The sequence below is a fragment of the Rattus rattus genome, chromosome 2, assembly GCF_011064425.1.
Source record: "Rattus rattus isolate New Zealand chromosome 2, Rrattus_CSIRO_v1, whole genome shotgun sequence".
Taxonomy (NCBI): Eukaryota; Metazoa; Chordata; class Mammalia; order Rodentia; family Muridae; genus Rattus; species Rattus rattus.
Window position 1 is genome coordinate 118,857,614 of NC_046155.1, and position 14,989 is coordinate 118,872,602.

Below are 14,989 nucleotides of genomic sequence, written 5' to 3' on the forward strand. Positions count from 1 at the left end.
TCTCCCAAGTAGGAGTACAGGAGTCAGGTTAACATGCCTGGTTGAGTTGTATAACTTAAATGAATATATGTGTCTAAAAAGGAAAAAATATCTACAGTACACAGCAGAGAACCAACTCTTAAACTGCAATAGTATTCTTGAGAATAAAACTATTAACCGTGTTTAAAAACACAACAAAGGGACAATTCTTTAACACATAATAATCAAATTGTTCTGCATGCTGTAACTACAGATGTGAGCAGATAACCCAGCATCTGCTCTCTTGTAGAACAGCTATGAATAGTAATGTGTGGGGGTACAGAAGGATGGTAGAAGGTAGCACAAACAAGACTTTTCACATTATTCTGTATAATTTGAAAACTAAACTGGTAGGGCCAGATAGGGAATCACAGAGCCCAGAGGTTCAGTGGTTATATAATTTGTGTGGGTCAGGATAGGAGAGAATTTAGGGAAGACCCCCCACCCCCTGTGTGTGTGTGTGTGTGTGTGTGTGTGTGTGTGTGTGTGTGTGTGTGTGTGTGTGTCTGTGTGTGTGTGTGTGTGTGTGTGTGTGTGTGTGTGTGTCTGTGTGTGTGTGTGTGTCTCTGTGTTTGTCTCTGTCTCTTCTTTTTGAGAAGGTGACATTTACAGGGTATACTCAGTCATGTAAAGACTTGTTTAAGATAGGGTCTCCTTACATAAGTGGATTAGCTTATAGTTCACTGTTAGCCCAAGTTGGTCCAGGACTCACGGTTCTCCTTAATTTCCAGTGTTCTGGGGTAACGGCATGTGCCATCGTGCTCAGCTAGAGTGTTCTCAGACAAGGGTAAAAGAGAGGGCAAAACAGCATGGTCTTAGATTGAGCCTGTGTTTATTGATTAAAGTTATTCATACTAAGGGAAATACGTTTTTTTTACCTTTGATAATGTTGTGATGAGTGCCTTTATAGGCAAATAATTCTTGCATCTGTGTTTATTTAGGGATGGATGTTGACATGTTTATTTCTGGGATAAGGACTTAGAACTTACTCTACTACTGAAGCATACCCGGAACCCTGCAGGACACTGTAGTACTGCAGCTAGTAAGCTTGGATTAAGCAGTTTCAAAAATTTTAAAACTCTTAAAAGTATGAAAATGCTACCCTTTTTGTCCCTTCCACAGTTTGATTGTGCAGCCTCACCATACACGAGTGAAGGAAATAACAAAATGACTTATCACCATTGAATGTTATAATTTTTATAGCTTGATGAAGTAAAATTCTCATTTTGATTCCCATTTCCTTAATAAGTGGAACAACTTTTTAAAGCTATTAGTATTTTTAATATTTCCCTTGGCACAGGAAACTACCAGGCTATTGAAAAATGTCTTAAAGAGAGTTGTGATTGCCTCCATTGTTGAAGAAATTAAAAGATGAGGGACAGCTTCTAATTCATTGTTATATAGTTTCCAATAAATAACTCAGGGAAAGTGCTATAAAGTCAGCTTACATAACTATAATCTTTTACTGACAAATTGAACTTTTTAAAACATTAATCTGGTTAGGAGTAATAATTGTGAATTCACACTTTCATAGTTCTGTCCCTAAGTATAAAGGTATGCTCACAATCATACTTCCCATTTAGAATAGCTGTGAAACCAGTTTGAACCAGTGTCTTTAGTTTTCTTTTTTATTGAACACAAAAATCCAGACTTGTAAATGATAGGATTTAATTTTGTGTAGGTTGAGCTTTTTCCTCCAGCTGTTTGGTACCCTGAACAAAAAGTAACTGAAGTAACTTTCTCTGACTGAACTCTAGAGAAATAACTGTTAATAAGCCTGCAGTTTTAAATATTACCTAGTACATAGGGAATGCAATTAAGTTGTTTTGGAGTGTGGTTTGTTTGAGTGTGGTATTCATTCTTTACATAGGATAGTAAATGCTAACTTGCATACAGGAAAGGATATGAGATTAGAATTCATGATTTAAAAAAGATAGGGCAGAACTCCTGGCTGTTTTATTTTATTTGGAAAAAAATACTTCAGCCATTTCATGCTGAAGGACAGGGCAAATTATACAAGATAACTGAAAGATGTGCTTCCCTGGAGAATTTGAAACCCATTCCACCCTTGTGCAGGAACTCTCCATGTGCCGTCCTCCTCCTCTAATTCCTATCTGTTTGAAACACTTCGTTTGTGTGATTTAGTGTGTGTCTACCACAAAGCTTGTTTATCCATGAAATCAAGATTGCTTTCCTAATGCCTAATACACAAGATTAAGTCATTAGAATCTTTTTTAGATTATAATGTTCATGGAACTTAGAGTTAAGTCATACCAGTGTTAGAAAAGATACAAAGTGGCATAAAAGTAATATGCTTTAAACTGCTCACTCAAAGCAAGCAGGATGAGGATGAGAAGCATTGCAGATTATGAAGTAATCTTATTTTGTGACTTAAAAAATTAAATAACCTTTAAAGACCATCAGGACAAAGTGACATTGATTTGTAATGGAACCTATGTGACCTTGGAAAAATTGCTTTACTTCTTTTGAATCAGTATTTACAAAATGGGCATGATATTTAATTTCTCCACGGTTTATAAGTTGTATGGCCTTCTTAAACCTAAAAAGTTAGTTTTCTTGTTTTACACTCCCCCACCTCCCCATTTGTGAAACTGAAGACTGGTGTTTGATTCTCTCTAAAAGCCTTGGTCTGTGTGGCACCATCCCCATCTGCTGGACTGTCAGAGTTGTGCTACTAAGAAAACTTGATCATGTCTTAATCGCTGTCAGAATCATTTTCAATTTTCAAATGTGGATGTTCTGTCTCTTTTGACTGAAAAATGGATGAATACAGTTACAGGGTAGGAGGCCACTCAGAGATAATGATAAAGGCCTCAGGAATCAGTGCTAGTTGTGGTGTTTGAAGTCTTTCCTGTTTGTTGTTGTGCAATTTAATGCATTGTTGAGAGGATATTACTTAATGTCTAGAGAATTCAAAAGATCAGTAGGAGATTATTACAAGGCTGGTTATGGTAGGACACACTTTAATCCCAGCACCTGGAAGGCAGAGGCAAGCGGACCAGACACCTAGTCTACATAGCAACTTCCAGGCAGCCAGGACTACATTGAGAGAGCCCATCTCAAAGAAAATTATTACAACTAATAAGAAAGCAGATATAAAGCAAATATTCAGAACAGGGCATAAAATAATTATAAAACAAAATTAGTTATTTTCATCCTAATAATAGAAATTTAAATGAAAAGTTCCGTGCTCCATGGAAACCCCTTGTGAAATAGGTTTGTAACTTAAGTTGTCAAGGGAGGAATTAGTTGGAAATCCTACAACACTAGGGTTTTAATGAGTGGAGAAACTTGTTTCTGGGATGGAAAAGAGTGTGATTGAAGACATGGATCCTATAATGATTAAGAACACAAAGTCAAATCCAGTTAGTATTTGTTTAACTAAAAACCTGGCATGATAGTATGTACCCACCCTTGTAGTCTCAGGTGTTTAATTAGTGTTTCCACAAAACACATTTTGGGACCTTTTTTCCTTGACTTGTTGAGTGGTCATCTGTGCCTGTGAGTGTCATTGAATGTTACTGGAAGGCATTCTTGCGTGGAGAAAGAAAGAAAGGAGGAGAGGAAAGAAGAAAGGAAAGGGAGGGAGGGAGAAAGAAAGCGTGAGCATCAGGTATCTCAAAAGGTAACATGTTGTCCCAAAGGGAGTGGACAACATCTGAGAAAACACCTGGAAAAGGATGCTCCCACTTAGGAGAGGGACATCATTAAGCAAGAATCTGGAAATATTCCTCTTCTCTTGGTTACATACCTGTTGCCTTAGAGCTGTAATAAAACACTCTTAACTTGAAAGCAACTTGGGGAAGAAAAGGTTTATTTTATTGTAGCTTGCAACTCTCAGGCCGTACTCCATTACTGAGGGAGTTCTCAGGGCAGGAACCTGGAGATAGGAACTGAAGTAAAGGCTATGGAAGGGTGCTCCTTACTGACCTGCCCAACCTCCTTTCTTTACCCCAAGACCACCTGCCCATTGTGGCCCTACCACAATGGACTGGGCTCCCCACATAAATCATGAAGAAGTGCGGTACAGACATGCTTAGAGGCAATCTGATGGAGGCATTTGTCAGCTTGTGTGAAGTTGACAACACTAACCAGGACAACTGTCAAGTTTAGTAAGTCTTAGACTTCCGTAGAGTGGTGGTGATTCTAATCATGTTCAGGGCATATTCCCAGGACCAATGATCCCCCAGTTTTTGGAATACTGGCTTTAGAGCATCTTGAAATTGGGATTTAGTACTTAGATTCCTGGGATACCCCTCAATTTTTTTTTGTACCATTTTCTTCTCGGTGGATTTTTAGTTCCTTGTTTACAAAATAAGGATTTGCCTTTCATTTTTAGCCAATTTCACAAAAATTGTGTTAACAGAATAAAAGTGTTAGCTTGATTTCTTGTTAACAAGAGCTGAAACATTAGAAAATGGAAAATCTTTTGCATTCTGCCTTGAGAATATATAAATACAACAATCCACTTTCTGTTTTGAGAAGAATAGAATCTGTTTTTTGTTTTCTTTCCCAAGGTACAATAAAAAGGATAACAGAATAAGAGGATCAAGTCTGCATACACTAAAAGAAAGCCTACATTTCCCAGACTCCCCTGCAGCTTGGTGGTTCTCTATGTTAACTGGAGAGCCGGGTGTTGCTTATGGATCTCTTCCAGCAGAGCTGCTTATCCTTTAGTTTTGTTCTGTTTCCCTGTGGAATGAGATTTTAACACCAAACTTAAACCAGCTCCAAAGAGTGTTTGATCATAGAATCCAACTATTCTCTTTTCGGGCAGCTCAGCTATTCTAAAGTAGTATGTTCAAGAGAAAACTAGTTTACTATTTGTTTTAGTCATTGAGGTCTATTTCAGCAAATAAACCTCATAAACTAGAGTAAAAACCTCAAGTCGACATGTTCTGTCTGTATAAACCCCATTTTGCCCACAAGTAGATCAGTTGGTGTTAATTGTGAACAGACAATAAGGATCACCAGGTCGTTAGGAGACGAGACCAAGGTAGGAAAGGAGAAAATACCTTCTGAGGCACATAATTCAAGGGAAAAGAAATCACAATTAAAAGTCTTATTGTTTTCTTTTTTATTTGAAACTTGGTGTATTTACATTGTATTATCATCCAGATTTCATTTTGTCATTGGTCTCATGTAAAATTTTAAAATCTCAATTTAGTGTGGACTTTTTTCAAACATCAAAAAAATCAATTTTACTTGGAAGGTTTTAAATCTGAGCACCTTACCCTATTTAGTAAGAAGTCTTTTTCTTTTTCTAGTACTGGTTTTATAAAAGTTTTTGTAAGGCTGGAGAGATGATGGCCCAGTGGTTGAGAGCACTGACTGCTCTTGCAGAGGTCCTGAGTTCAGCAACCACATAGTGACTCACAGCCATCTGAAATGGGATCTGATGCCCTCTTCTGGTGTGTCTGAAGACAGCTACACTATACTCATATACACACATAGATAATTCTTTTAAAAAAAGTTTTTATAAAAAAAAGATGCCCCCAAAAGTTGAGAGACCTCATACATAACTACTATAGACATTTTGATCAGTCTCCCAATATTTCTCTTAACATACAAGCTTCATCTACATGAAGTCTTTCAGAATGTTAATTCTCCATTTTGCTTCCTTTTTCTGTTATTTTTATATTTTATAGGTCTGTATAACATTCTGCTATGTAAATAGAAGCATAATTGGAGTCTAAATGCATGAATAGAATTTAGAGTTCCCATAATTTAGACTGATTAAAAAAAAGTATCTGTTTTATACACTAGTGAGCAGTACCTGAAGTTAAAACTTTTGCTACATCTGTGGTTATCCCTGAAAGTAGACTTGACCATCTAAAAATAAATATCCTTTTGAACTTGCTATGTTTTAGGTGTATTTCTTTTATGTATGTGAGTACACTGTCACTCTCCTCAGACACACCAGAAGGAAACAACGGGTTCCATTGCAGATGGTTGTGAGCCACCATGTGGTTGTTGGGAATTGAACTCAGGACCTCTGGAAGAGCAGACACAGTGCTCTTAACCACTGAGCCATCTCTCCACCTCCTTTTTGAGCTTTCAATGCACATCTTTGATAATCCTCCAGAAACTGACCAGCTTAGTCTTTATGTCCCTGAGTGTTAGGGACTGAGCCCAGGGCCTTGTGCAGACTAGGTAAGAATTTTACAACCGAGTTACTTGCCCTAGTGGCCTAAATGCTTTGTTTGTTTTGAGGTCCATTCATAAAAATCGAGGGCCGTTAACACTGACTTACCACTTCAACTTTGTTGATTTTTATATATAACTTGGGGACAGCACTAAACAGGATATTAGATTCTAGCTTTAACTTCCCTTCCAGAATCCATCGATTATATTAATCTGGTCTTGAATCAACAGGCTTTGCTTTTGATTTCCTTGAGGAATTAAAATTATCATCTTCAAATATAATACATGCATATGGGTGACTTTTTTTAGAGTAAATGAAAATTTTAGGAAAAGGGGAATGAGTAAGAGTTAATAATTTAGTTCTTGGAACTAGAGAGACCATCTACTGGTTAAGAATGTTTAGTGCTGTTTCAGTTCCCAGCACCCATGTAGTAGCTCATAAACATCTGCAACTCCAAGTCCAGGACATCTGACATCTTCCCTGGCCTTGTGAGTACTACATGCACTTTTATACATGCAGGCTAAATACTCATAAAACCAACATAAATCATAAACTAATTTTTTGTAGGGTGGGATCATGGAATGCAAGGCTCCATGGGAATCTGAATGTAGAGGAGTGGGAGTATGTGCTGGTCATTGTGCTTATTGGTGCCATGCCAACATCTAGATTTAGAGTCTACCTCTACCTATATGGTAGCAGTGTCATTTGGTTTATTCTAAGCTTTGTTTGTTCTCCAGCGAAGAACAAACAGGAGGTCCTTCAGTTCTTTTACAACTTTTCTTTGTGGCTCTATTGCCTGGTACTAGAACTGTGAAGGCTTTGACCCCAGAAAATTTTGCTTTGTGTGTACTATTTGCTTGGTTGATCAATTCTTGTAAAAGGGTTTGAATCACACATTTTCTTATTTGAAAATGACTAAATTAATGAGAACTAACTTTCAAAAAAAATACTATGTTGGAAGGTTCCCAGTACATAGTTCACAAAATAGAAAGGAATGATTGAAAAGCCAAGAATATGTAAGTTAAGACTCCAGTTTCATCAAGATTGATTTTTCTTTTGTTTCTTCAAAATAAATGTCTTGGGGTTTCTATCACTGTGAAGAGACACTATGACCACAACAACTCTTATAAAAGGAAAATACTTAATTGGGGCTGGCTTACAGTTTAGAGGTTTAGTCTGTTATTGTTATTATGGTAAACAAAGCATCACTCATGGAGACATGGTACCAGAGAGGTAGCTGAGAGTTCTACATCTGGGTTGGCAGGCAGCAGAAAGTGACACTGGGCCTGGCTTGAGCTTCTTAAATCTCAAAGCCCACCCCAAGTGACATACTTCCTCTAACAAAGCCACATGTCCTAATCCTTTTTTTTTTTTCTTTTTTTCGGAGCTGGGAACCGAACCCAGAGCCTTGCACTTGCTAGGCAAGTGCTCTACCACTGAGCTAAATCCCCAACCCCATGTCCTAATCCTTTTAAATAATGCCACTCCCTATAAGTCTATGAGGAGGCATTTTCATTTAAATCACCAAGTGAGTTTAATTTTTTTTATCTTTGTAGACTTGCCTATTATCTAAGGAACCAGTTATATGCATACCATCCGGCATCATGAGCAGTTGGGAAATGACTCTTCCTCCATTGTATGTGGGGGTGGGAGTACTTGGGGGACACTTTCATAGGTAAAGTGCTTGCAAGCATGAGGACGTGTGTTCAGTCCCTATCACCCTCATAGAAAGTTAGATGCATGGACTAGTAATGGTGCACAACTTTAATCCCAGTACTGGGGAGACAGAGGCAGAAGGATCTCTGAGGACAGTCAAGGCTACATAGAGAACTCTGTCTCCCAAAAACAAACAAAGTGAGGTATAGTAGGGGTATGTGAAGTGGAAATCTGGTTTCTGTGGAAACGCAGTTGTGTCACATAATTTTTTCTGGAAGCTGTCTTGTGAGAGGATGTTTTGCCGAAGCAGACACATGAGAAGGCATGATGTATAAAAATAATAGAAATATAACCCCGTAGACAGTAAGAATGCTTTAGCATTGCTACACCTGCAGCGCATTGTTGGTCTTCAGAGACAGAAATGCATCAATCTTCTTGTGGGATTCAGATTGATTTTTGCTGCTCCTACTGACTTGTGCCAATTCAGTGGAGCCTTGAAGTTTCTGCTGGATCTAGCTGCTTTTACTGATTTGTGTTTGGTGTTTGCTATTAGACTGCTGATAATCCTGACAACAAAGATTGGAATTGTGCCAAAGAACTACTTCTAAACAGGGCCACAACCCCCTTTTCCTATTAACCTTCTTTTTCTGCTACCTCTGGTCAGTGGGCTAGAAGGAAGGCTGAAGCATTTAAGAACCCTAATTAAAGTAAATTTTGAAAAATTTAAACCTACAGGTGTATACCTGCCACCCTGATACTAGGGAGGCAGAGACAAAAGAACCCCTGGAATTCATTAGCCAGTCATATTAGCTCAGTTGGTGAGCACCAGCCAAATTCAGTGAAAAACCCTCAAGAAATAAGGGTATGCACTAATAGAAGAAGACACTAGTATCATCCTCTGCCTTCTACACATTCACCCCACAAGAATATGAACATATAAGCTTCTAATTAAGCACCAGCTGGACTTCTCCTTGTTCCATGACATAAGTAAATTGTTTCTTTCAGCAATAGGGCCTTATTAGGTTATGGAGATTAACCAATATCTTTGGCACTAGCCTTTGATGCTTATGGCTTTCCATGGGGCCTCTTAGCTAAGGAACTCAACAAGATGTAACTAGAAGTTTTACTTGGCGGCATAAGATGTCTACTTGGGGCATTGTCTTTCCTATTATTTGTGATTCCATTTAGACTTCTTTCATATTTGTCTATATTTTTAGGAAACTTCTTACAGTAGTAGGTTTCTATATTATTTTTCAGATGTCCTTCAGTATTAGTTGTCCTTCCCCAAATTACCTCTACTTTTCTTTTCATTCCCCTCTATATTTAATCTTCCCAATCAAGATTCCTCCCCCCCCTTCTTTCTCATAACAACATATTCTGTTTCCCCTTCCTTGGAAGATCCTCTCTTCTCCCCAACTCCTTTACTAGAGATAACTAACCTCTGATTATTTGGATTGTAGCACACTGATTAAAGCTCAAAGGCTATAACTGTATATAACAGAAAACACATTATCTGTCTTTTGGGGTCTGAGTTACATCAGTATGATCTTTTCTAGTTCCATCCATTTATCTGCAAAATTCACCATTTCATTGTGAATAGCATTTCATTGTGTGTACACCACAATTTCATTACTCACTCATTAGTGACATAGCTGAGCAAGTACCTGGGGTGGGGATAGCGTCCTTTGAATATTTACCCAAGAGTGTGGTACAGCTGGATCTTGATGGTACATCTATTCCCAGCTTCCCAAGAAACTGTAACACAGATTTCCATGGTGGTCATACAAGTTCTCATTCCCACCAACAATAAATATATGCTCCTCTTTTCTACATCCTGTGGGCATGAGCTGTCATTTGTTTTATTGATCTTGGCCATTCTGAGTGGTATCAGATGGAATCTCAGAGTAGCTTTAATTTGCATTTCCCCGATGACTAGGGATGTTGAACATTTCTTTGTTTCTCAGCTGTTTGTTTGATCTTTTGAGAACCCTGTTAAATTCTGTACCCTTCTTTTTAATGGGCTTATTTGTTTTCTTGATGTCCAATCTTAATTTTTTTACATATTTTAGATAGCTAACCTTTTATCGTATATGTAATTGATAAAGATCTTTTCCCATATTGCAACCTGTCACTTTGTCTAAATGATGGTGTCCTTTGCCATACAGAAGCTTTTCAGTTTCATGAGGTCCCATTTATTAATTGTTGGTCTTAGTGTCCTGTGCTTTTTATTGGCATTCTGTTCAGAGTCTTTTTTTCTTGCCAATGAGTTCAGGCCTATTCCCCCCCACCCCCCACCCCGCTCCTTTCTTTTCTGTCAGATTCTGTGTATCAGGTCTTATATTGAGGTCCTTGATTCAACTGGAGTTGAGTTTTGTGCAGAGTGATAGATAGGGATCTGTTTGCACTCTTCTACATGCAGCCATCCACTCTGACCAGCTTCCTATATGCAACTATACAGTTTGACCAGTATCATTTATTCAAGATACTTTTTACCCAGTATGTACATTTTGACTTTTTGTTAAAAGTCAGGTGTCCATAAGTGTGTGGACTCAAGTTTTGATGTTCAGTTCAATTCCATTTATTGACATTTATCTGGATTTTGGTTGGTTTTGGTTGTTGGTTTTTCAAGACAGAGTTTTTCTGTAAAGTAGCCTTAGTTGTCCTGGAATTTGCTTTGTAAACCAGGCTGGCCTCAAATTCAACAAAAATCCTCCTGCCTCTGCCTCCTGAGTGCTAGGATTAAAGGTGTAGATATGCCTGGCTCAACATACCTTGTTTTTATGCTTAGTGACATGCTTATTTTTATTACTGTAGCTCTGCAGTAGGATCTAGTTGGTTTCTGGGACTTCCTAAAGCTATTTTGAGTTGTTTACCTTCCTGTTTAAGGAGCTTCCCTATAGGATAGAATGTTTCAATCTTGGAGGAAACTGTTACACATTATCTTTTCAAGTTTGGGGAAGAATTGTGTTGAGATTTTGATGGGGATTGGGTTGAATTTGTGGATTGCTATTGTTAGAATTGCCATTTTTCACTATATTAATCCTACAGTTCTGTGAAGATGGGAGAGCTTTCTATCTTATGTTAATTCATTTTTTAAAAAATATGTCAAAATTGTGCTTTGGAATTTTAGATGACTGTTTGAAGTTTTAGAGATACCATGTTTTGCTTGATACATCTAAAGAATTGGGGGAAGTTAAAATACTGTTTGAAAATATCCTTTAGCCATTATAAATTTTAAAATGACTTTTATCATTTGGGTTAAGTTGATTATCAAAAGCTTTAGCCTATAGATTTTTTTAGTGTACTATACAGAAAACATCTAATATAAAACCTTACTTAATAAAGCTGGTTAGTCTAGCCATTTAGTTTTTCAACATTTTATTGTGAATATTTCAATCACAGCAAGAAAATTGAAAGGATTACAAAATGAGGGAGTACTTGTAATGTAATATCTACCACCAAGATTTGATGGATAGTTTGTCATACTCATTTTATCACATGCTACTTACTCCTCTGCTCTACTTGTGAATGTCTCATTTTATGATTTAATCCAAAATAAGCTGAAGATAGGCTATAGCTCATCCTTGAATATTCAGTATGCACCATTAACTCTGCTCAACATTCATAGATTTCTGGTTTTTTTTTTTTTTCTTTTTTTTCGGAGCTGGGGACCGAACCCAGGGCCTTGCGCTTTCTAGGCAAGTGCTCTACCACTGAGCTAAATCCCCAACCCCGGATTTCTGGTTTTTAATGTCAGTATTGTATACCCTTATTAATAATAATGCACTATTATTAAAATACTATATTTTTCTTTTTCTCTATATTTTTATCTTGAACTTCATCCCGGTTTGGGCAGCTATTAGTAAAACTATTACCATCCTGTACAGCTATTTAGAAGAATACATAGTTCTTATTCCTCTTAGTTGAATTTCTTAGGAGTAGAATTTCTGAGTACTGTGTGTTTAATCCTATAAGAAGTTGCAGCCTTTTTCCAAAATGGTTGTACCATTCATTGAATAAAAATTCTGGTAGGTAACCACATACTGGCAAAAAGAGCTCTTTCATCAGAGTGGTGTGGTAGGTGTGTTCTCATGCTCCACTGATACAAATGTGAATCAATTATGGGATTCTGGTTTAAGAGGGCAACAAATGAGGATATATAAAGGATCTAACACAAATGAAATAGTGTTACAGAAAGTTCTGGGTACCACATAAACTTAGGCTTTCCCCCATTTTGTTAAACAATGGAAATGTCAGAAAACAAGATGAACTTTGGTAGATTAAATTATATAGTTGTATATGCTACACTGAAGGAACTGTCACATTGTAATCACATGGAAGCACTATAGTTCATTTCATATTATGGAAATTTATCCTAAGTGGAAACATTCCAGAGTACTTTTATTTTAGAGTAGCTTGTAAACAACCAAACCACCAGAACATGCTTATACAACAATAAAATGTTCTCCTCAATTAAATTGAAGACATTTTTGTTCAATTGCAAGAGAATGTAGAAAGGTACTTAGAACCGTTAACTTTCTAAATACATAACACCCTAGATATTTCCAGACAGCTTAATTGCCATCAAGAACAACAAAAATGATTTTGTCCTGCTTTTAAATTCATCGTTAGGAATAAAGATAGTGCAAAGTGGTCAGAGTCAACAAACCTTGAGGCCAAGATTGATACTGGCAGCTAGCGTATAGCACTAGCCAGTGGGTCTAAAGGCACTCTTGGGCTGTTCCTTGTTTTAAGTATGTTGTCAGCCTCAGACTTGTTTTCTCATCCTAAAACTGACATTTTTAATTTAATTCTTATAGCTGTGCTTTCGATTCATTTTTATTTGATCATTGAACTGTTGGAGCTCAACTTCAGAGTCTTTCAACTTTGCTCTTTGTCTAAAACACTTGGTCTTCTTCATTTAACTACATGCTCTCTTTCTCCTTTTGTGCCAAAGTGTCCTTAGTTAATGGCCATTTCTTGTTACTGACTGCAAAATAACCCAGCACTGCAGATTTTACACTGCATTCGTTATCATGGCACACATCATTTGACATATCTATCTACACGTACTTCTCCCAGTATATTTCTTGTTATCGTAAAATCAGTGTTCACTATTTTCAGCTGCAGTGATACCCAAGAATGCTTCTCCCTGGGATCCTTTTACTGCTGACTTCAGTGATAGGAACGCTACTCACTGCTGTAAGAGCTAGAGTCTTGCCATCTTCAACACCTTCTTATCATAGGTTCCAAAGATACATTGTAATTTCTATAATTTACTAGAGAAGATATGTTGAAGCATAAGTATTTATTAAAATAATGAGCATTACACAATTATAATAGCTATGCAAAGATTGTAATGAAAGCATCAGCATATTGGTTATTCTATAAGCATAATTAATACATCCACAAACATTCTGTTTATTAGCCTTTTTCCAACTCTGATGTTTTTCTCCGTCACCCCCTTTTCTTCTTTTTGAATCAGAATTTGTATCTATATGTTCTTTTTTTTTTCTTTTCTTTTCTTTTTTGGAGCTGGGGACCGAGCCCAGGGCCTCTACCACTGAGCTAAATCCCCAACCCCATCTATATGTTCTTTTATGTGGGCTCCTACTCAGAAGCTCCTGTGTCATAAACTGTCAACATCCAGAGAGCCAAATAGCTCTCGGAAGACTGTCATGATCCACCTCTAGGGGCCTTCATTCTTTTCAGCACCATTCTGAGTTTTCCGTTTTTCTTGCCAATGGTTGCTGATTTTTTCCATGTGCACTTTTATTGCATCCCGAATTACCTCAGCATAATTTTTGGTTATTTGAACATTCTTAGCTCTATAACTAGTGTCTTCTTTTACTATTTTTCACTTCTTCAAGGATTTCTATGTAAGATTTTGGAAAGTTTTTGGCTATTTTCTATATTGACTTTAGCAGCCGATTCTACAAACAGATCGTCATTTTCAGTGACTTGAAAAACAGAGTGCTTCTTTCTTTGCCTCCTCAATGACAAATCATAAAAGCAGGAGGTGAGGTCACAAACAGACCATTTGTGATTCAGAGGAACTTTAGCAGGCACTGAAGGATACAGTCTGATCATTTGACTGTAACAGTCACCCTTTCCCAACTTCAGTTCTACCTTTTTAATTGTCTGGAACTGTGAATCTGTCCAAAGCAACTGTTTTCTTCTCACAGAAAACAAGCCAGGGTGATAGATCATCTTCCTTTTTGACATAGCCTAGTTTCCCCAATCTGCAAGATTCCACATGCTTTTCTAGTGATGATTTAGGCGTGTGATAATTTGAATCATAAGGACATAGTGCACTTTCATCCTCATTCTCCACCTTGTCCCTGGAGTCCAGCTGATCAGGCTCCATTCAGGCTATGCTATCGTGTCCTTCAGCATCTGGCAGCAGCACTACATGAACTTATGCTGAGGGAAAATACTTTATGTTCCTAAATTTATTTTATTATCCAATTTTAAGTGGTTTATGTTCCTGCTGTATAAGCATGCTTGCTTTGACAATAAGTGAAGTGATACTGTTTGATATAAATGCTTCATAAACTCAGAATCTACTGGTTTAAAGTCCATGTCCTAATAGAGCAATAGACTATAAATAATATTGCACTCTGCTCACTCAAAATTCTGCTTTAAGCAGTCCTCAGATGTACTATCCATGTAGTCCATAAAGATTGCCAGCAGTTGTTACCCACTGTGTCCCTTAAAGCGAGCGTGTCAACTACTACAAGAAGCCAACAGAAAAGCACTTTCTTTTATGTAAACCATGGACGTTCTCCTGGGGAAGGTTTTACTTCTGTAGGCAGCCACTCCAGAGAATGATAACTTGAGTAATACCAACTTCAGATTCACTTCACTGCCCTAAGTATCAATCAAAACCTCTCCTGATTTTCCTGCATACTTTATCTGAGTGTCTGGCATCCACATAGCTTTCAGAGTTTTCTGTGGCATTTGTAAAACACTGATGCTATTGCATTGATTGGTGACTCCCTCCTCACTCTGGAACTAGTCCCAAGGCTGTGTTGGTCTAAGATTTAAAACTAAACATGGTTTAGGTAAGTGATGACTTAGGGAAAGCCTGCTGGTACTTTGAGCTCAGAGGTGAAAAGGTCATGGATACTCAGATGGATATGTTTACAG

General features: G+C 37.5%; 1 protein-coding gene and 1 pseudogene across 5 annotated transcripts in view; one reads left to right on the forward strand and one right to left on the reverse strand.

Annotated features, from left to right (window-relative positions):
- Positions 1 to 14,989, forward strand: part of Cpeb1 (cytoplasmic polyadenylation element binding protein 1) — a 103,765-nt gene that overhangs the window by 50,732 nt on the left and 38,044 nt on the right. The gene's annotated exons all lie outside the window — the stretch shown is intronic.
- On the reverse strand, positions 4,657 to 14,207 carry LOC116894746 (annotated as a pseudogene).